This window comes from Choristoneura fumiferana, chromosome 13 (assembly GCF_025370935.1).
Source record: "Choristoneura fumiferana chromosome 13, NRCan_CFum_1, whole genome shotgun sequence".
Lineage (NCBI taxonomy): Eukaryota > Metazoa > Arthropoda > Insecta > Lepidoptera > Tortricidae > Choristoneura > Choristoneura fumiferana.
In genome coordinates, this window is record NC_133484.1 from 8075677 (window position 1) to 8097334 (window position 21658).

Below are 21658 nucleotides of genomic sequence, written 5' to 3' on the forward strand. Positions count from 1 at the left end.
CAGGTATTCAGAAATTAATAAAGAGACAACCTTAAGACCTTTGAACTGTGCAAAGCTATTAGACGATTACCAGACCTCAATCCCGTAATATGGCTGTTTCGCGTTCCAAATGATATTATGTGTCTCGAGGATAATTTCCGCGATTAACCGTTTTGTAGGAATTTAGTTATTCTCATGATAAATTATGTATATCGTGTAGCAATAGGAGAATTCCGAATCTACTTTGACAATTGTCTGAGATAAAACTCGGCGATGCGCTCCAGAAACAAAACTTATAATAGGAGGGATAGACATATCACTCAAGCTAAAAACGTGACCGCGTATATGGCTAAGAAGCCATATTGTTTACTGTCCCAGCTCAATCTGTAACAAAGTTAATTTCTCAAGATTAGGTGGTACATTTTGTTGGTAAGTGAAATTTACTGATACCTAATCACTCGTATGAAAAAATCATTTTTAACATAAGGGCTGAAGAAGTGACGAAAGGAAATATACACGAGAACATTTCTATTGATATTATTTTTAGTTTCGTAGCCCCATGTGACTAAACCACTCACATTTGCAATTGCAGCTCTCGATCTAGTAAAGTAACGTAGCGGTATTTGACACCCGCGTTCATGTAATAGTAGCCGGCAATATTGCTGATATGCACACGAGTGCTTCATACTAAATCATTGAAGATTACATTTGTAACGTGAAAATATTTTTAGAACGCCTTATGTACAGGTAATATATGACACCCCTAGTCTAAAAAGATAATAAAACTGAGATTGTATTCTGTTATTTTGTTGTAGCTACATTGGCTAGGGATAAAACACATATCACTTGTCCGGTAGCTCATGCAATGAGTTCACAAAAGTAACTTTGTGTTATGTTTGCACATTGTTAATAAATAATTGTAAGTTTAAGTTTGAAAAGTAATTTTAAAGTATTACATTATCGTATTTAAAGTAATACATTATGGTAGATGTAATGTGAAATAAATAAATAAATTTCATATCTGAATTTTATGTCTGATATTTATCATTTATCAACATGTTTAAAAAAAAGGTATTGGCAGATTTAAAACAATAGTTATTTGTGCAACAAGAGAGCAAAGTTGTTTTTTGTTGCGAGTGTTGATTTTGAATCCGAGCGTTACGAGTATTCTAGGTTAGAATCCTGAGATCAGCAAGGGATTGAATACACGAGATGCAAAAAAAACTGTCGTCTGTGTGACACATACAATTTTCACCTCAACAGCGAGAACATAATTTATGTAACATAAGAATAAAACCACATATACCTACCTGTTTACAAAACAAACACATTTTTTTAAAATGAATCCGATTATTATCAAATAGTAATAATTACATTTAAAACCATAAAAGAGTCAGTAGCTACAATACAAATCGCATACTCATAACATGCAATCTTAATTCTTGTACTAATGTCACACTTATTTGTTAATACTGCAAAAAGCTCATCTCGGGTAATTGAAAAGGTTGAACAATTAAACCTTAAATATGATTTTTATTAGTTTCTATTAATAAAATAAATAGATTGTTAAAATCATTCAATTTAACAAATAATAATTATACTGTAAGCAGTATACGGAATTCTTTATAAAAAAACAAGAGTCGTGCAACGAGGTTGCATACTTTATTAAAAGATCGGGAAAATTACATTTTGGAAATATTTCGATATATTTTTAATACCAAACATTTAATTTAAGTTTGTAATCGACAAATTTGATCCTATCTCTTGCTTTTTTCGAGTTGAAGTGAAATGACAGATCAAAGTAAATATTTTAATATTTGGAATTCAGTGAGTAGACCCAACACTGTACTCAGCATTTAAAAAAAAAGAATTAAAAATTTACTTTGTCTCACGGGCGATTTTGCCACTGATTCTCATAGCAAAACCTGCCTGTTTGAGGTGCTGAGGTGAAAAAGATATTGTTTATCTTTTTATATAATTTTGATAGAAATTATAAACATAATAAATTACAATTCAAAGAACAATATATTATGAGTTGCACGTTTTTTTATATGTTTTTGTATATTTATTTTCTCGATTGAACTGTTCCACTACTGGGCAGAGGTCTTCCCGGAAAACCCTTATTAAATTAAATAAAAAATCTTTTTAGAAATGAAGACCAATATCAGATTCACATTATCGTTACACTCGCTCTATTTGAGTGTCGAAATACCTCGTGTGATGTAATGTATAGATACTTACCTACTTTTCTCCCTCATTAAACAATTCACACGCCACTTGTAAGTTTTGATTCAAAATGCTATCGTATTCCATTTTTATTTCAATTTGTATGGGAATTCAAACAGCGTCCCCTGCGGCAAGTGCTCGCCATTAAACGATTTTGCAGAAAAAACGGCAGCTTTCAAATCTGGAATATTCGGATTGATTTTTTGCAGTTTCAGTTTTGTTATTTACAAAGTTATCGATGTACTATGTTGCTTTCTTTATTCATCATCCCAGCCTATATACGTCCCACTGCTGGGCACAGGCCTCCTCTCAGAATGAGAGGGCTTGAGCCGTAGTTTCCACGCGGGCCCAGTGCGGATTGGGAACTTCACACACACCATTGAATTGCTTCGCAAGGTTCCCTCACGATGTTTTCCTTCACCGTAAAGCTCGTGGTAAATTTCAAATGTAATTCCGCACATGAATTTCGAACGGTTCATAGGTGCGCGCCGGGGTTTGAAGCCACGATCCTCTGCTTGAGAGGCCATAGGTCATACCACTCGGACACCACGGCTCTTTCTTTATTAGCTACTCTTAATTCCCGACGCAAAAGAGGGGTTAATAAGTTTGACGCCAACGTCTGTCTATCTACAGGGATCCCTTTGACTGCCATCCATACTTACTTACTTACTAATATTATAAATGCGAAAGTGTATGTGTTTATATGTTTGTGTGTATGTTTGTCCGTCTTTCCCGTCGAAACGGAGCGACGGATTGACGTCATTTTTGGCATAGAGATAGTTTATGGGGCAGAGAGTGACATAGGCTACTTTAAACAGTAAAGTAGATAAATCCCGGAAAAATGCACAGTTCTCGAGGGAACAGCGCGCGCGCGATAACCGAATTCCACGCGGGCGAAGCCGCGGGCAAAAGCTAGTAATTTTATGTCATAATGTAATGTTTGTCATAATTATTATTAGTTATAATTTTAGGGCTCCGTAGCCAAAATGTCAAAAACGGAACCCTTATAGTTTCGCCATGTCTGTCTGTCTGTCCGTCCGCGGGTTTGCTCAGGGACTATCAATGCTAGAAAGCTGTAATTTTGCGCGAATATATATGTAAGCTATGTCGACAAAATGGTACAATAAAAAATACAAAAAAAAATATGGTAACTACCATAGACATCAAGTGGGGGTGATTTTTTTTCTCCTCCAACACCAACCTTATAGTTTGGGGTATCGTTGCATTACGATTTTTTGATTCCGCCCCCTCCCCCTCTAAAATCTAAACTGGTGGGTGGAAAAATTTGAAGTTAAGTTTTCTTGAGAATTATTCGTAGTTTAAGAGTAAATAGCAGCCTAAGGTATAAAAAATACCTAAACTACGAAATCCTTAGAAAAATATTAAGTACTATAATTTTTACGTAATGATTACGGAACCCTATTTTGGGCGTGTCTGACACGCTCTTGGCTAGTTTTTTTCCTGCTGAAACCGTACATTTTTAAATGGTCAACTGCAGAACTCTATAGGTTAGGTGAGGTTTGTTTTATAACAAAGCTTGAAAAATAAATACTTTCAGAGAAAAAAGAGTTATGTCAAACATTCATTATGACAAACATTACATTATGACCAACAATTTTTGACCAGTCGATATAGACCCATTCGGAATTAAGCCACTTGGCATTTATTATTCCCCTGACAACATTTTCATTTCAAAGTCTTATATCTCAACGACTGAACCGATTTAGATAATTACATAAACGCGATTTTGTTTGCGGAGAATTCGTTTCCCTTGCCCTCGCTCGGGGACAACTCATTTGTTCGGAGTAAAAGGTATACTATTATTTTTCATGGCAATCGGTTCAGTAGTTAAGGCGTGAAAGCGAAACAAACAATCAAACTAACTGAATTCGCAATTATAATAATAATATTAGTACCTCTTTGCAGGTGGTAGGACCTTGTGCAAGGTCCACCTGAATTGCTACCACCATCTTGCTCGCTAATCCTGCCGTGAAGCAGCAGTGCTTGCGTGGAGAGTAAGACAGCCGGTAAAATTACTGGCACTTGAGGTATCCGATCTTAGGCCTCTAGGTTGGCAACGCATCTGAAATACCCCTGGTGTTGTAGATGTTTATGGGCGGTGGTGATCTCTTAATATCAGGAGACCCACTTGCTCGTTTGCCATCCAGTCGAATAAAAAAAAACCTAAAGATTCTGTATCCTTACATGCTCACAAACTTTCGTATTTCCAAGTGTCCAAGTATCAATATCTCTTTATAAATAACTGAAAACCTCAGACACCCCAAAATATTTTTTCATTTTAAGTTAGTTGATTGCAAAATCACACAGTGAAAACAAGCCGGCCAGTAGGTATTAAATTATCGAAATAGTATGCAACCTGGCAAAAATATTTGATTGGCGCCTGTATTTAAAAACACAAACACACCTAATTTAAAACATAGTGTAATCGATTCTACTCTCGATTCTGAGCAATCTACTTTCTGGTTTACAGTTATTTAATGAACACCTCGTATATACGACTCACTGCAGGGCACAGGCACAGGCCTCTTCTTAAACTAACATAGTTCCCAGGCGGGCCAAGTACGCATTGGGAACTTCGTACACAATATCACTGAATTTTTTATTGTGTATTTCCTCACGACATTAACCGATTTTTAAGCGACCGCGACTAAAGGAATATTTATCGATAATGCTTTTAGAAAAAATTATAAGTACTGAATAACGTTACATAAAACCAAATTTAGGATTTATTTATTTATTTGGGTGTAGGACGTCCTCAGACTCGGTGGAGCGATGATCTTCGCAGGGCAGCTGGCAAGAGCTGGATGAGAATAGCCGAGGATCGTGCTCAGTGGCGTGCCATGGGAGAGGCCTATGTCCAGCAGAGGACGAACATAGGCTGATGATGATGATGATGATAATGAAAACCAAATTTATCCAAATAATTTTATTCACATACAAATAGGAATATGTAATGAAAATTAAACTCTGGTTTTGTTATTAACTGGTAATTCATAACGTTTGATACCAAAATTTCCATAATTATTTCAGAGAACAGCCATTTGAAATATAAGCTAACGAAACATGTGAGCCGTATTAATTCAGTTACAAATTGAATCACATTTTCATTAAATATAATTATATGTTTGTGATGTTACAGATGCTGATGCCAGACATACGTTTGTGAATGGGTGCTAATTAGAAGATTTTTCAAACGCTAATGAGGTAATGGGTTTTCTTTTTAATTATTCCTGATTTCTGTATTTAATTAGTTTTTTAGTTATGAATTATTTAAAAAAAGCAATAAAAATAAGAAAATGTTTTGAAATGTTCTCGAGAACGCATTAGGGAATTTCACCGTAAAAGACAATTTCTTGTTAGTGTAGTGGTTCAGCACGAGTGCCGAATTGCCGAAGATCCAGGTTGGATTCCTGGCCCTAACATTTATTTTCTGTTTTCTTTAAATGTGTTTAGTTGCAGTGTATTTAACATAAAAAAGAGATATTTTGTCAGAGCGTGGTCTTGGAAATGTTCTTTCACGTAATACCTTAGATAAATAAATACTCACAAAAGTAAGTAATTCCCCTCTTGCTTGTTGGCTGGCGTAGTCAGGGAAACTGAATCAAATAGCAAATCTACTGTGTTAAAAATAAAGTTGTGTTAAATACTTGTGATGTATAGATATCATTTAATAATATTGTAAATCTGTTTAAAAAATATATACCTCGTTGAGTTTCTTGCTGGATTCTTCTCAGCAGAGGTTTTGCTTGTTATAGCTTAAATTGAATAAAGACATTTAGACTGACTTTGATATTTTCCGAAAAAAGGTGCTTTGCCACGCGATTCAGATTCTTCTACTGTACAGTCAAGGGTGTAAATATCTGTGCAGTCACAGCATCAAATATGCCTGTGTACGCTGGTTAGTGGCATAAAGGTGTATAGACATTTTTGAGGTCTTCGTAACATACAGTCGAACAAATTGCAGCATGACCCAGGGTGAACCTTTGTGCTACTAATGTCATGTTGACATCTCATACTTTTGTCAAGGAAATCATAGTGAAATTGATTATTAAAAGTTCCACCTTGGGTCACTATTTATGCGCCTGACTGTACAGTCGCCATCAGATATTTCCGAGCGGCCAAGGTGATCCAAAATATCGAAACATGAACACAATTAACTATTGAATTTGTAGAATCGGTTTCCTCACAATAAAACCATTCTATATCTGAAACAATAATTAGTTTTTCTTGGAAATTTTGGCATTTGATAATAACTCTTTAGATTGCATTTTGACACGACACTGTTTCAGCAAACCAAAACTTTATTGCAAGTGCACTGTTCCCGGCGCCAAACAACGAAACCTCTTTCTCGTTTTGCATAGCAATTGCTAGCACGAACGCAATTGCATTTTCCCAGCAAAGAAATACTAAAACCCGCTATTGGTATTCAAAGGATTTCCTATAATACTCGCGAACGAGAGCTTTTCTTCCCATTCTTGTAACCAACTTAACCACAAGAAATTGCTACGAACTGTTCATAAAATTATGGAACTATCTACTTTTTCACAAGCTAACTCTGGAAAGTATAATCTATATTTCCGGCTAAATTTAGCCGTCATTACTTACCTCCGCTGTACTCGTACAAAAGTAGGCTACCGTTATGCACTATTCAGTCACCACCGTCCCTAAATGTCACTGAACATTGTTATTAAAATTCCACACGTACTGTAAACATTTACAATGGTATTAACCTAGTTTACGAATTAACTGGTAAGTTAAGAACTATGACCATGGTTTAGTTTGCGAAGTTACGCGGGTCGCGTTCGTAGGAGTTGCTACGGCGTAGACGTCTACGCGCTCGTAGCGGTCGCGACGGACTGAATGAGCTACGGGCAACCCATTAGTAGGCTTTTTGAGCACTTAAGATTTTTTCTTTGAGGCCGTAATGAAGGTCGTGTTGCTTGTGGAGAGTGAAATATTCGGTTAGCTTATAGCTTAGCGCCAGCAGCCACTAAAGGTAATTTTAATAGGATGAGTGAATAAGATAACTTCCTTACAAGTTTACACCGTCGAAACCACCTGCGAATTCACAATTATTTTGGTTGAATAAGAAGCTTTCTAAAGTACTTATTAAAAAGTTTTTAGGAAAAATTACATTTTTTTTGCATACTGTACTTTTTGCCGACTTTACTTGCATTGTCACCCAAAATACATTTGCGTACCAAATTTCAAGTCGATGGCATTAACCGTTGATGAGTTCCGTCCCGTGGAGACGATCCTAGCCGGACTCCAGGAAGTCTTTACCAGATTATTGTATTGTCACACAATTTACATAAGTATGCTAAATTTCAAGTCAATCTGACTACTGGAAGTTGATCGAATTTAACTTGCAAGACTTGACTATAGAAAGACAGACAGACAGACAGACAACGGAACGGGTGAAACTAATTAAAAGCTTGTAATAAAAAAAGTATCATCCCAGCCTAAATACGTTACCCACTGTTGGGCACAGGCTTTCTCTGAGAATGAGAGAACTTGACTCGTAGTTACCACGCAGACCCATTGCGGAATGAAAATATTTATTATTCCCTATTTTATGAACATTTTGTAGGTGAGGGATAGAAATTTTCAATGGTTTTCGACTACCTCCTTTGAAACTGAATAAAACGTAGAATAATATAAAAGATAAAGATGCTTTTACTATTATCTAGAAATGTGATTGCACTTTAACAACTTTGATAGTTTTAAAAGTTTGCTCACAAAGCCCTTAATACTTTCAAAATGGTTTTGAGCTTTTATCAGTTCAATAATAGAAGTTCACTGACATTATAATTGTCTTCAAAGTTATAAATTGAATTAGAAACAATATTTGAATTGTTTCAGTTAAGGCTAATTAATTAATTTATGTTGAGACCAAGTTATTCAGACGTAGATTACTTCACGGGGTTTGCCCCCCCCCCCCCTGCGTCAAAACGTGTTTTACAAAAAATGTAATTTAAGAAAGACTTCTTAGATATTATGAAAAAGTAACTAACCGAACCTGACCCGTTAACCATTAAATATGTTCTTTGAATGTCAATTATCAATTTTTAAACACTTTTTGTTAGAAAGAGTTTAATCAAAAAAAAGAGAGATAAAAGTCGTTTCTGGGATGTTGCATACGTTTTTATAATAAAATTCCAAAAAATATTACAAATGAAACGAATATAAAATTCAGATCTATTGTCAAGAAGACATTAATATCTATAGCGTATTATAAAGATAATGATTATATCATGAACACGGATATTTGGAAATAATTCCGATCCGCATTGGCGATCCCTTTAGATAGCGAACCTACTGTGTTAAAAATAAAGTTGTGTTAAATACTATGTTAACTATGTATATGTATATGTGTGTGTATAGATATCATTTAATAATATTGTAAATCTGTTTAAAAAAATATACCTCGTTGAGTTTCTTGCTGGATTCTTCTCAACAGAGGCTTTTCCGAACCGGTAGTAGTTTTTTTTGACATTCATAAGTGCTTGCATAGCCTAAATTGAATAGATATTTTGACTTTGACTTTGAATAAACTTTAAAACGCTCTATATAACAGTTTACAAAATCATCTATGAGTATCGTGTTTTGAACCATTAAATTATTAAAAAATAGTAGATTGTACAACGAGAGCATAAAACAAGCCATTTTACGCGAGGCGTTCATATAGCCACCCGAGCCGTAAAATTTAATGCTCGAGTTTTACACTCTGCTTTTTACTTCGATGGCGAGGAAATGAAATAACAACAGTGGAAACAATTGTTCACTTACTGTGTACCTTTTATTGATCGCGCATTACTATTATAATTTTAAATTTTATTGATCAATTTTGATTGATATGATTGATTTTTAGTTTTATATAAATTTGAATTTTGTTTGTGGCTGTTTACACCTGATTGTCTTGGCCTTAGATGAAGATTTCACTTTATGCACTAGAGCATAAAAAGTCATTTTATGTTGCCTAGATCCAGCATAAACACAAACTTTACGAGCATGAGACGTGAAAAAGCTTTTTAAAGTACAACTTTTATTTTAACCAATCAAAAAAGAAGTTTTTAGCACATGTTTAATTTTTAATCAAGCTGGTTTTTTTGCTGAGCGTAAGTAGGTACTTTTTGTTGACTGAACTTGCGTTGTCGTTCAATTTACATGTGTATATTAAATTTTAAGTCAATCCAACCACTAAAAGTGGGTCAAAATTTACTAGCAAGGTTTGAACGGAACATACAATGTACAAGCATTGCAAGTTAATAAAAAGCTTGTAAAAATATTTCAACCTTAAAACCTCATTTAATACATGTAATGATTAAATTGAACTTATTCTATTTATTTGTTAAGTATTTGATATGTGTACTCGTACCTATGTACTAAAGTCTGAAATGAATTTCATTTCTTTTCTTTTCCTATGAATTTAATAAGCAAGCAAGGACAACTGAAACCTGTACACATACCTAATACTGTTTGTCAGTAAAAACCTAACTATCAAAAATAATAACATAAAAGACAGTTCGAAAATTCCTTCGTTGTATACAAATCGAGTACAATGAACAAAAATTTCTAATCATAATTGAAACCCAATTTTCGAAGCGTAAAAAAAAGGTTGCTTATAAATTTGCATGAAATTCTGACGTGCTTGATTACCGACTTGGTCAAGTGTGCATGCTATTAACAATTAGGTCGACCTCATAATCGCGCTTATTATTACTGTTGTGCGGTCTAGACGATTAATGAGTATTACAAGCAAGGTAACTTAAAACTTATCTTTCTTAAACTGAGTTTAGACTTGCAAGAAAAATCGTGCTAGTTGCATTACATTGCGGCGTTCGATTGACCACTACAAACTTGTTGACTTTACGGCATCGCAATATAATGCAACTTGCACGATTTTTCTTGCAAGTCTAAACTCGGCTTAAAAGTCTCTTAGTGCAAGTTACATTTGCAGCGCTCGATATTCATGATTGATTTTGATTGATTTTAAATATGTCAGACGATATAATTTGCAAAACTTTTTTGCTTATTTACCCGCCAGAAGTAGCCTCTACGTTTAAAACTCATTTATTTACGTTATACGTTCATCTTTGGGTCACTGGCTTACATGTGTGTGCCTAAAAAATCAATCGGTCCGTTACTTTCGAAGCAAATTGGCTGTGGCTGTGTTACACATGCACCAGTGATCCTATAAGGGGTTCCATTTTTTCTTTGAGGTATGGAACCCTAAAAACCCCAAAAAAAACTTTTAGGAGGCTGTACAGTCTAACTAAACCATCTGCTGATTATCAGAAGAATTTGTTCGAATCCACGCCTCATCCCGACTTAATTGTATAATGATAATTGTTACGTTTATTTCAATTTTGTTTTTTTTTTATTCGACTGGATGGCAAACAAGCAAACGGTAATGTTCTGATAGTAAAGCTATGGCTTAACCTATATTATATTGACTGTAGACGAAAGGAATACGATATAAAAGTAAATATACCGACAGCGGATAACGTAGATTTTTTTTATAGTCGTCCGCTGCTCTCGTTACTTTACAGAAAATACCTAGTTTAAATCGTAAGAACTCTGTCAAAAAACAAAATGCAACGGTCAAAGGTAAATTGTGCCGTCTATCCCACTAGTCCCATTGAGTTGTCCCATCATGGGACTACTGGATGATTACGTCCCAGTTGTCCCATGGGACAAGTGGCACTAATATTTTTATCATATTATTGTCCCAAAAGTCCCATTACCGTCATGCTCAAATGGAACTCATAATGGGTGCGATCACAGTAGGACACTTTTTAGAAAAAAAATGTGCGGTGTGGTTATTATTGAAATTAAATGTTTTATAACTCGATATTACATTATTTATTACAGCATATTTGCTGTCACTACATGTAAAAGTTGAAGTACGCTCTTCAATATATGTTTACAATGTCCCCAGCATGATAGTCACTGAAGTCGTGCAAATTATCGTCCGCTTCTGCAACTTTACTCCACTACACATACTCACAGGTAAACCTGCACAAACCTGCGAAGCTATTCAATGGAGTGTGTGAAGTACCCGATCCGCACTGGGCCCGCGCGGGACTATGACTGAAGGCTCTCTCATTCTGGGAGGAGGCCTGTGCCCAGCAAAGGGACGTATATAGGCGTGGATGATGATGATGTTTTTTTTTTATTCGACTGGATGGAAAACGAGCCAGTGGGTCACCTGATGGTAAGAGATTACCACCGCCCATAGACACCTGCAACACAAGGGGGATTGCAGATGCGTTTCCAACCTAGAGGCCTAAGATGGGATACCTCAACTGCCAGTAATTTCACCGGCTGTCATACTCTCCACGCCGAAACACACAAATGCAAGCACTGCTATTTTACGGCAGGATTAGCGAGCAAGATGGTGGTAGCAATCCGGGCGGACCTTGCACAAGATCATACCACCTGCAAACATGATGATGACTTATCAGTAATGGTCACTAATTTTTTACTACCTATTTATATACTTTTATTTGAACATTTTTATTTGAGCCGCCATTCGCTTTGAGATAGCGCCGATCACGCACGTGAAACTGTTTGGAACATAGTTCCCGCGGCTAGTACTTAAAAGTGACGTCTGTCGAACGGAACAAATGATCTAACAAAGAAGCGCGCGTGACAGTGCCGCATTACAATCTGCTGTCTTTTTTCAGTTTGGAGAGTTGCTAGTAGTTTGTATGAACATAATGTGTGATAGTTTGGTGTAATACGAGCTGAAATGTTGTCCTTAACCAGGCAGCGTGACTGATTCAGCAAAATAAGTATAAAATAAATACATGGGCGATCTGCGTTATCATCTCTATACGACGACAGCTAATTCGTGGCTTGTTCCCGACTAGACTGTGTTTGTGTATTGGTGGTGACAAAGCGATAGCCGAGTCCGCGTTCTTTTCAGAACGAGACTTTTAACAAAATATGACAATGCTGCGTTATCAACTCGATACGGTTTCGGCTAATTCGGAGACTTGTTCACGATTAGACTGGTACTCGTGTCGGTGGTAGCGTGCAGTGGTCGAAGCGAGTCGTGCCCTTATGAGGGCAAGATTAAATGAATAATATTGATGTGATGCACATGAAATCGACATGCCTGCGCAGGTTATGTCGGTCCAAGTGGCTGTGGGTACGAGCTCCCTAATGCCGAGCGTATGAATTTTTTCCGCAACTGTGCCAAAAGTAAAGTACTAATCGTCTTTACTGTTGTGATTACTCTAGAGCTAATACATGCAATCAGTACTCTGACCAATGTTGGGACGAGTGCTTTTATGAGATCAAAATCAACCAGGTGAGGGCCTCGCGTCCGAAGTTGGAACATTTTGATGATTTTCCAAGAAAGGGAATGACGAAAAATAACGAAACGGGTCTCGTACGAGGCCCAGCAAATAAAATGAGACTAAATATTTTAACAAGGAACAATAGGAGAAAAAGGCTAGTAACATACTAGAACTGTTGCCTGAATATATTTCCTACCGCCCTACTGAGTTCTAACCGTAAATATATTTGCTTCGCATAACGCCGTTGGCGTTGCTGGGAAGTTGACGAACTTTTAGTCATTCTAAGTGAAAGTCGTAACAAGGTCTTCTTGGGCAACCTGCGGAAAGATCATTAACGTATTGCGTGCTTGTTCACACAATGCATGCGTACCAAAAACAGGCTGATACTTCTTATGCGCACTTTTACGGGAGAGCGTGCATTAATTTGTGCGCTCGCGTCAGACGCGCGACGTGTCGCTCGAAGAACGGGGTAGAAATCCGCGTCCCGTTCATCACGACGCGTATGCGCTCTTGAACGTCAACCGTAGTGTCTCTGAAGTTAATGCTGCATGCGGTTTTATTATTTATTTTACAAATTTTTGTCGTGTTTTCATAGTGTGAACTGCAGGACACACTTTAACATTGACGATTCGAACGCACATTACGGTCTTTGGATAATTATCCAGGACCACTCCTGACTGAACGTCGACTGTAACATTATTGCTTCTTAGGCGTGCAACTTGAAATTTCACTGCTGATGGAAGTTTCACTGTGGGCGCTCTGAAAAGCGTGTAATGTGTCAGTACAAATATAAGAAATATAAGTTTGGCGTGTTGTATACGCGTCAGTCAGTATAACACCACTCACACCACTGTTTGCGGTGGTTAAAGTAGCGTAGCGTGGCAGTTTTGCTGATGCATACACCAAGTAGAACGTATATAGGCGAACTTCAGAAGAGCATAACGCTGTTGTCGTAGCGCTGACCGGACATCTGTTTGTAAAGTTATTTATAAGAGTAATATCTTAGTCAATCGCTCATCCAACAGAGTAATGGCATATTTATAAAAACGCAAGTTATGAACTTTGAATTAACGGATTGATATCATTAAATCACTTTTTCTTGTGTAATCGTCAAAAAGCAATTGTGTCGATGTCCTGTTGGATGAACGAAATTGTTTTTTTATGAATGTACAATAATATAATAAAGAGCTAAAAAGTTTTGTTTGTTTTATTTGTAAGGTAACATACCATAACTACTGAACCGATACTAATACTGAACCGATAATAATATATACTATGGAAAACAAAGCCCTTTACGGGCGAATAATGTTCTTTGAAGATCAACACATAAATAAATGAAATGGGTGTATGTATGTATGATATCTCTTCATTCAAAAACCCATGAAATTAACAGATATAATAAAAAGAAACGGATAGCAACAAAAAGTAAACTGTAGGCGTTGAATAGCCCCCATATATCGAACCAGTAAATATTTAGAATTTTTGTCTGTTTGTCTTGCTAATTCTAGAAACTACTGACCGAGTTTTCCGGATGCTTTTAGTTTTACAAAAGGGGCCTGAAACTGTAGTTTTATATATCTCCTCATCAAAATCGGACAGCACGAAGATAAGCGATTGTAATAAAATGATGAATTGAATCGCTTTTGCTTAGTTTTAAGAATCTTTTTTAATTTTTGTTATTACACGAATCCGTAATTCTGGACTTGCATTTTTTATCATTTGTTTTTTTTTTATTACATGAACCCGCTCTTGCCAGTATTTATATATTCCCCGTATTTCAATATTTCCCGTCACTTATGGACGTATTTTTTTATCGTTTATTTTGTTCATTACACGAACACATTACACTCAATTTTTGACACCATTACCGCAACCTATGATAAGAAACTATTATATATAGGTTTCTTCCTTGCAACATGAACTATGTTAGTCATGTTTTCAGGGTTCCGTTGTGAAACTGACAAAAACAAAACCTTTATAGTTTTGCAATGTCTGTCTGTCTGTCCGTGACTTTTTTCAAACACTCTTAGTACCAGAATGCTTTAATTTGTCGAGTGAATACAATGATCACGCTCAAAGGAGATAATACAATAAAATTTAAAATATATGTACTTTAGGACTATGTACTTGTCGCCATCAGGTATTTAACTTTTGGAACTACACTGTGATAACGGTAATGGGACTTTTGGGATGAAAATATTAGTGCCACTTGTCCCATGGGACTACTGACACGTAATCGTCTCAGTAGTCCCATGATGGGACTACTCAATGGGACTAGTGGGATAGACGGAAATTGTGCGGTAATTAAAAAGAAATCAGTTCGTTGTTAAGTCTACCTATTGCCATTATTGACATGAACCTGCCTGAAAATAGGTGAGAACTGTTCGTGCAGCCGTCGCGTGTTCCTCGAACCTTTACTTGAACACACAGGTCAGTGTTCGAGGGAGCGATTTGGTGAACTCGTGGGCAACTATTTTGCATTTTTTTGTTGTTTCTCTATTGTGCGTAACTGAATCATTGTGGGCATTTTATTATCAAAATTTGAAGAAATTTATATCATCGAGCAACCTAAAGGCCAGTTTACATTATGCTAGAAGTCCATGCAATGGTGATGTATGCAACTTGCATTTTTATATCACTTTACAAAAAAATACGGCCCATTGTCCGGTGAAACAACGGACGACTACAAGCGGCATAATGCACTAATGTCGAAAATTTCAACTGAACTATTACGTTGGACAAATTTCCTAATCGATATCTAATAGACCGTGGACGGGTTACAAATTACAAAAGCAATATGCAAATTTCATAGCAATTACCGTTATAGCGGTAAGGGAATTACAGGCAAAATTCTCAACTTGGAATAGGGTGGGCTAACATAGTGAGAAATAATTACAGCGCACGTAGTCATGAGCGTTGGGTTTTAAGTTATTTTGCATAACGTGGATGTTCTGGGATAGTCCCAATTATGAGAGATGTTCTAATTACACAAATAAACGTAGCTGCAATGTCAATACTGAAGTGAACTACGGAGTTAAGTAAGTTGCTAATTAAGTCGAAAATGAATCTGAAACTGTTGTCATGAGGATAGCCTAGCTTAAATAAATAGATACTTCCGTGACTCAACCGTTGTCATCATTTTATTGTATACCAGCTGAATGACGCCCATTGAAGAGGACATCCATTATCTATTTGGAGTGATATTTATTATAGATCTTGAGTCACCTTGTACGACCCACCCATGCTTGGCCTCCCGGTTGACCTAAACTAAGAGCCAAATTCTTCAAGTGCTTCTTCGTTACTTGAGGTTGGCAGCCAGTTCCTCGCTATCCCGTCTTGATCACCCACTAGTGGTGGTTCTCATGAGTGGTGATCACTTATCGTCAGGTGTCCTGCTTGCTTGTTATCTCCCTCTCTCTCTCTGCTGATAAAGTAAACCAGGACCGATCCAACTTTATGTATATGCTTTTTCCATAGAATAAGTCAATAATTCGACGATGTCATATTTTTACGGTCACAGTACAGTCGCAATCGAACAAATGGGCAAAACTTACCCAAAAGCTTAGATAAAAAATGCAAACTTGATCAGAGTTCGTACACAGCGAGTATGAAAACCTCTTCTGTTAGATTTCACAGCGTAGCGTTTTGATCGTGTTCAAACTATGGTATTTCCTTTGACGCATTCTCTTCCATACCCATGTAAATGAGTTTTCTCAAACATGCTCTGAAATATATGCGTTAATGTCACGAAATGGAGACATGAAGTTTCTCATTTATGGCTCCCTACATAACTTCATGGCCTAGGCCATGAAGTATGTATGAAAATCCGTTACCATATCTTAAATACAAACTGAGACATGGAGCACAGAAAAACCACAAAAAGAGACCAGCACATCGAACCCAGGTCCTCAGTATTCCGTGCTGCGTGCTATAACCCCTACACCACTGCTGGGCAGGAATCTAGAAAAGAATTTTTCCTATGCATACCTACATATCTCAGGTTGCTTATTGCTACTATGCTACTTAAGCAGCAGCACTAGCGACATCTATGTTGCGTCGACAGACGTCACATTCTTTCGGAACTAACCGCTCACCCAGACAAGAGATGTCGCTACTAAGCAATCAAATTATGATTGATTTTGATGTCTCAGTTTGTATTTACGATATGGTTTCACGGGATACCCGTAAAAGTAACAAATTTGGAGTTGAAATAAAAAATACAAAAAGACTTCAAATCAATCATGGAAATCCGTCATTGTCCGCTGCTCTAACTTTTTAAATTTGCTTACTAACATTAAACTGACGAAGGAAAATTTCATACAGCCAACCACCACTAATCTGTAAGCATTTGCGATATTGCGATGCCATGCGATGCATGGATGGATGGAAGGATAGATGGATGGATGGATGAAATATTTCCTCACATTGTTTGAGAAAAGCACTATACAAACCTCGGCCAGAACAGGGATTGCTCTATCTCTGGGTCTATCCCGAACTCGTCCATCAATCCCTTACTTCATGGCCTCTGCATTACTTCCACTTGTGCTACGAAGAAACCCGAAACATTCTAGAAAAAATGCATTATCGAAGCCGAGGATTATGTTGAAAACGCAGAATGACCTCTGTGTCCATTCAACATCACTTTTCTGAATATCGCTGATGTTGGGGAGACCTGGGAGAGTTGTGACAGAGGAGAGTAGTGACAACGTCGATTTTTCGGAACTTAATAACAGATAGCGAGCTCGCAATAGCGCGCGTTTTTTAGTTCAAGTGTCGAGCTATCAAAACGCGCGCTATTGCGAGATCGCCAGCAGTTAATAAGTACCCAAAAATCGTCGTTGTCACTACTCTTCTCTGTCACCACTCCCCTCGATCTCCCTAAGCTGTAGCTGGTGTCAGTAACCTGAGGTTCTAACTAAGTAAACATCTAAGAACTCATCGAATAAATCAGGTAAGTACCTTGCTACTCCGCAACGACTGCTTCTGGTTCAGTCGGCGTTCATATATTATATTATTATGATTATGAACTCTATCAAGCTATCTAACCTACCTATCAAAAACTACATTAACTAATTCCAATAATAATATACTATGACATTGTGATTATGGTTACATAATTTGTGGTCCGGGTTGACTGTCACCCGTTGTTTTATAACAATTATGTCCCTAATTCCTAGCCAATACTCATATTAAATTAGCAATTTTAATAAAGCAAATACTTATTTTTCGACAAAAAGACCCAAAATACAATCCGATTGCGGTCAGCATTCAATTATGCGGGTTTTACATTTTATTATAAATAAATAAATAAATTATACAGTACCTGGGCGACCGAGCAACACTCGGAAATGGGGTTTTCCTAGAGATAAGATCAAGCTAAATCGATTGTTTTCTCCCGACAACCTCCCATCATCATCCCAGCCTATATTCGTCCACTGCTGGGCACAGGCCTCCTCTCAGAACAAGAGGGCTTGGGCCGTAGTTCCACGCGGGCGACAACCTCTACATACCAAATTTCTCTGGAATCGTTAAAGCGGTTTCTGAGATATTCGAAATAAATGTTCAAGAACTACTCGTTTAAAGGTATAGATCGATAGGTATAGCTCCATGCAAAACGTATGCTACTTGGTATGCTAAGACAACGCACCTTAACTACTAAGATCGTTTGCGTCATCACATAATATGTTACACAAAGCGGCAGAATATCGAACAAGTGCTTATGGCGACGTTTCTCACGTCCTATGTAAGCAAAGATCATGGTCATGTTAATTTTGCATCACCACTATTCCAGCCGCGATACGTGGCGCCTGCCCACAACTGAAGTTTATAGAGGCGACACGTAAACTGAGAATGAAGATAATCTTTATGAGAAGGGCCCCGCGTATTATTTACGACTATAACGATTAGGGTTGTTCGTTCTGGTTACAAGGGAGAGTTTGTTTTCCGGGCGTTTTTACACAGGATCCTTCGAAGGGAAGGCAAGTCCAAATAGTTTCATGAGACTGACAATTATTTTTTTATCATCTATCAGTGACTATAACATTTTGGAAATGTTATACAATGCAACAATAATTATTTTATATGATTATTAAATAATTACGTTAGATACTTAAACAAAACGATAATAATATAACAATAGAAAACTATAACCTAGTCAAATAACTCTTCCCTCGCCATTCCCGGCACAGAGGTGCCCATAACGCTCGCGGCATTTCCACGTTGGATAGCTATGGACAGCCTTTGCACCAGAAATGACTCGGAGCGAGGTCCTCCCCTTTTTGCCTGAGTCGACGGCCCAAATCACCTACAAAACGCTTTGCATCCGCCCCCCAGCAGCCCGCCGTCTACACCGCCAAGGGAACGAATATATACCCGGAACCCAATGGGGTATACTTCTCCCGCTTCACAGCCGCCTGAGATTCGGCCGCCGCTCCCGCCACTCGTGTAGTGCGACCGAGATGGGAGGCGGCGAAGGTGCTGATACACGTAGCGTCCCACACCAAAACATCGCCCCCCCCTCCACGGCACCACCGTCAGGCCATCAGGCCGCTTGCCGTCCGTGCGGCTAAGGCCCGCATTCCATCCGTGCTTGAGAAGCACGGATGGAACGCCGGCCGACCTGAGGCTCTTTGGACGATATCGTTGAGAGCATGGTGACGCGGGTGCCTACCAGCACATCGACGGCAACTCAACGCGTGATGACCGTCAGCTCCCACCATGGTACCGCAGATGCATAAATGAGGTTTGACATACATCGCAGCCCAGGCGGAGAGCCACTGACACACGCAACGAATCACCATCGAGCAAAGTGCCTAATTGAGGCGAAGGTAGCGCGTGCAGCCATGCCCCTGATTCTGACCGCGATACCGCCAAGAGTCTCTCGAGATCCGTACCGCGGCGCCATCAATGAGACGATCGAGAGTCACCCTCTAGGGTCCTCAGGCACGGTCGCCCCCGGTTGAAGAGCCGAACACGCCACCACGGCGTCGGCTACATTATATGATTTGAATTCCTTATTGCGAGCTACACTTCAAACAATTTTTGAATGAATGCTAGGCCAAAAGAATTGTCCGATTGCCCGAGTTATACGCTAAAGTTTACCTCAGTACCTCAGTTAAAAACGTAAACTTTTTAAAGTTGTCAAACGGTTAACCTTGATTTCAAAACACTGAAATACTTTTAAATTTGTTGGTCGGACTTTTTGAAAATGAAAAAAATATTCGAGACTAAATAGCACTATACAAAAGGAAAAAGTAAAACTATGTGCCCGAAATGGTCCCGTCTCAGCATAAATGCAGCCTCCTCGGATGGCGTCAGCGCTGGTTTTCCGGCGAAACCATAACTAGTTTCCATACCTTGATCCGAATCAATTTTAAAACAAAAGCTAGTAACTACTATACTAACTTCATGTCTTTTTATGTACAGTCAGCAACGAAACTTGCCGAACAAAATAACGTTACAAAAGATACTAGACACATGAATTGTACATAAGTTACTGAACATAGTTACAAATAAAATTCCATTTACATTATAAATTTCCAAAAGTAGCTATACAGTATATTTCCAAAAGTGGCCGGACATTATATTTTCTAGTGGCTGGACATTATATTTTCAAAAGTGGCTGGACAGTATATTTCCAAAAGTTGCTGGACAATATATTTTCAAAAGTGGCCGGACATTATATGTATTTTCAAAAGTGGCTGGGCAGTAAGCTTCCAAAAGTGGCTGGACAGTATATTTCCAAAAGTTGCTGGACAGTAGATATATTTACAAAAGTGGCCGGACATGTATATTTTCAAAAGTGGCTGGACAGTAGACTTCTTAAAGTGGTTGGACAGTAGACTTACAAAATTTGCTGAACATAGTATCGTCTAAAAATGGTCATGTCATGATCTAACAAATCACTTGTTAAATCATGACCGGACCAATTTTCGAATTTAGACTGATGACAATCACCGAAAATAGTACAGCACTGTATACAATACATTTGTTTCTATCATTTTGGTCGTGACATCATTGACATTGTCATTTGTTTATGCTAGCCTCTCGGTTCTTACACTTTTTTACTATTTTAGACTTTAACCGACTTCAAAAAGAGGAGGTTCTCAATTCAATTGTGTTTCACGTCATTTATGAATAGATTTTACAAATTATTTTCTTTAATGGATAAGTTACACTCCAAGGGGTGGTGGTGGCTTTATTCAGGATTGTAGAAGTCACTTTTATAAATATACACTAATACCATAGTCAGGAAACTATTTCTTATATCAGTCCGCCAATCAGTCAATTATCAACTAAACAAAAATTCGAATACAGAAATACTTATAATATAAACATTAACTCGACCTCCTGTTTAAGTTTGTCAGAACGTTTCTTTTGGACCCTGTATAATAGGATTAACAAACACCGGATGCCGGTCCGGCGACAAATTTATACATATCAGCGGATTTGTGGTCATGTTCAGCAAATTTTGATATTTTACAGATCAGGCTAATTATGTATTGTATTGTATTGTATTGTAAAACTCTTTATTGTACATAAAAACACATGAAAATAACATAACACAGGATAATAAGATGTACAAAGGCGAACTTATCCCTTAAAGGGATCTCTTCCAGTTAACCTTTGAACGATTGACAGGATATCAGACACAAGAGTACACTACAAGTACAATGAAAAGGTAATTAATATGGTAAAGGTATGTAATTAAACATGATCAGCAACTTTTGTAAAAAAAAAATTACATCGACCTTTGGTATTCCAAAATGTCTACAGAGATTTGTACAACAGCCTGTTCAGTTACATATGAACTTTTATAGTGCAGGTGTTTTGAAAATTTGGATGTGTTCATGGACTTTCGTTGCTGACTGTACCTCAATATTTTTATTTAACTTGCAATATTTGTTTGTTACTTGGTTTAGGTCAAATCTTATAAGTGTAATTTCACCCAGTTTTATACATAGCTAGTGCCACGAGAGTTGAAGTGATGGATTACACACACAGCTACAACATGTCGTGTAATGACAGCAGGATTTTGATATTTACTCTATTACTCATCCATTTCATTTACTCCTTTTGTGCAATCAGTTATTTTTGTAGCTATGTATATACTTAATCATTCATTT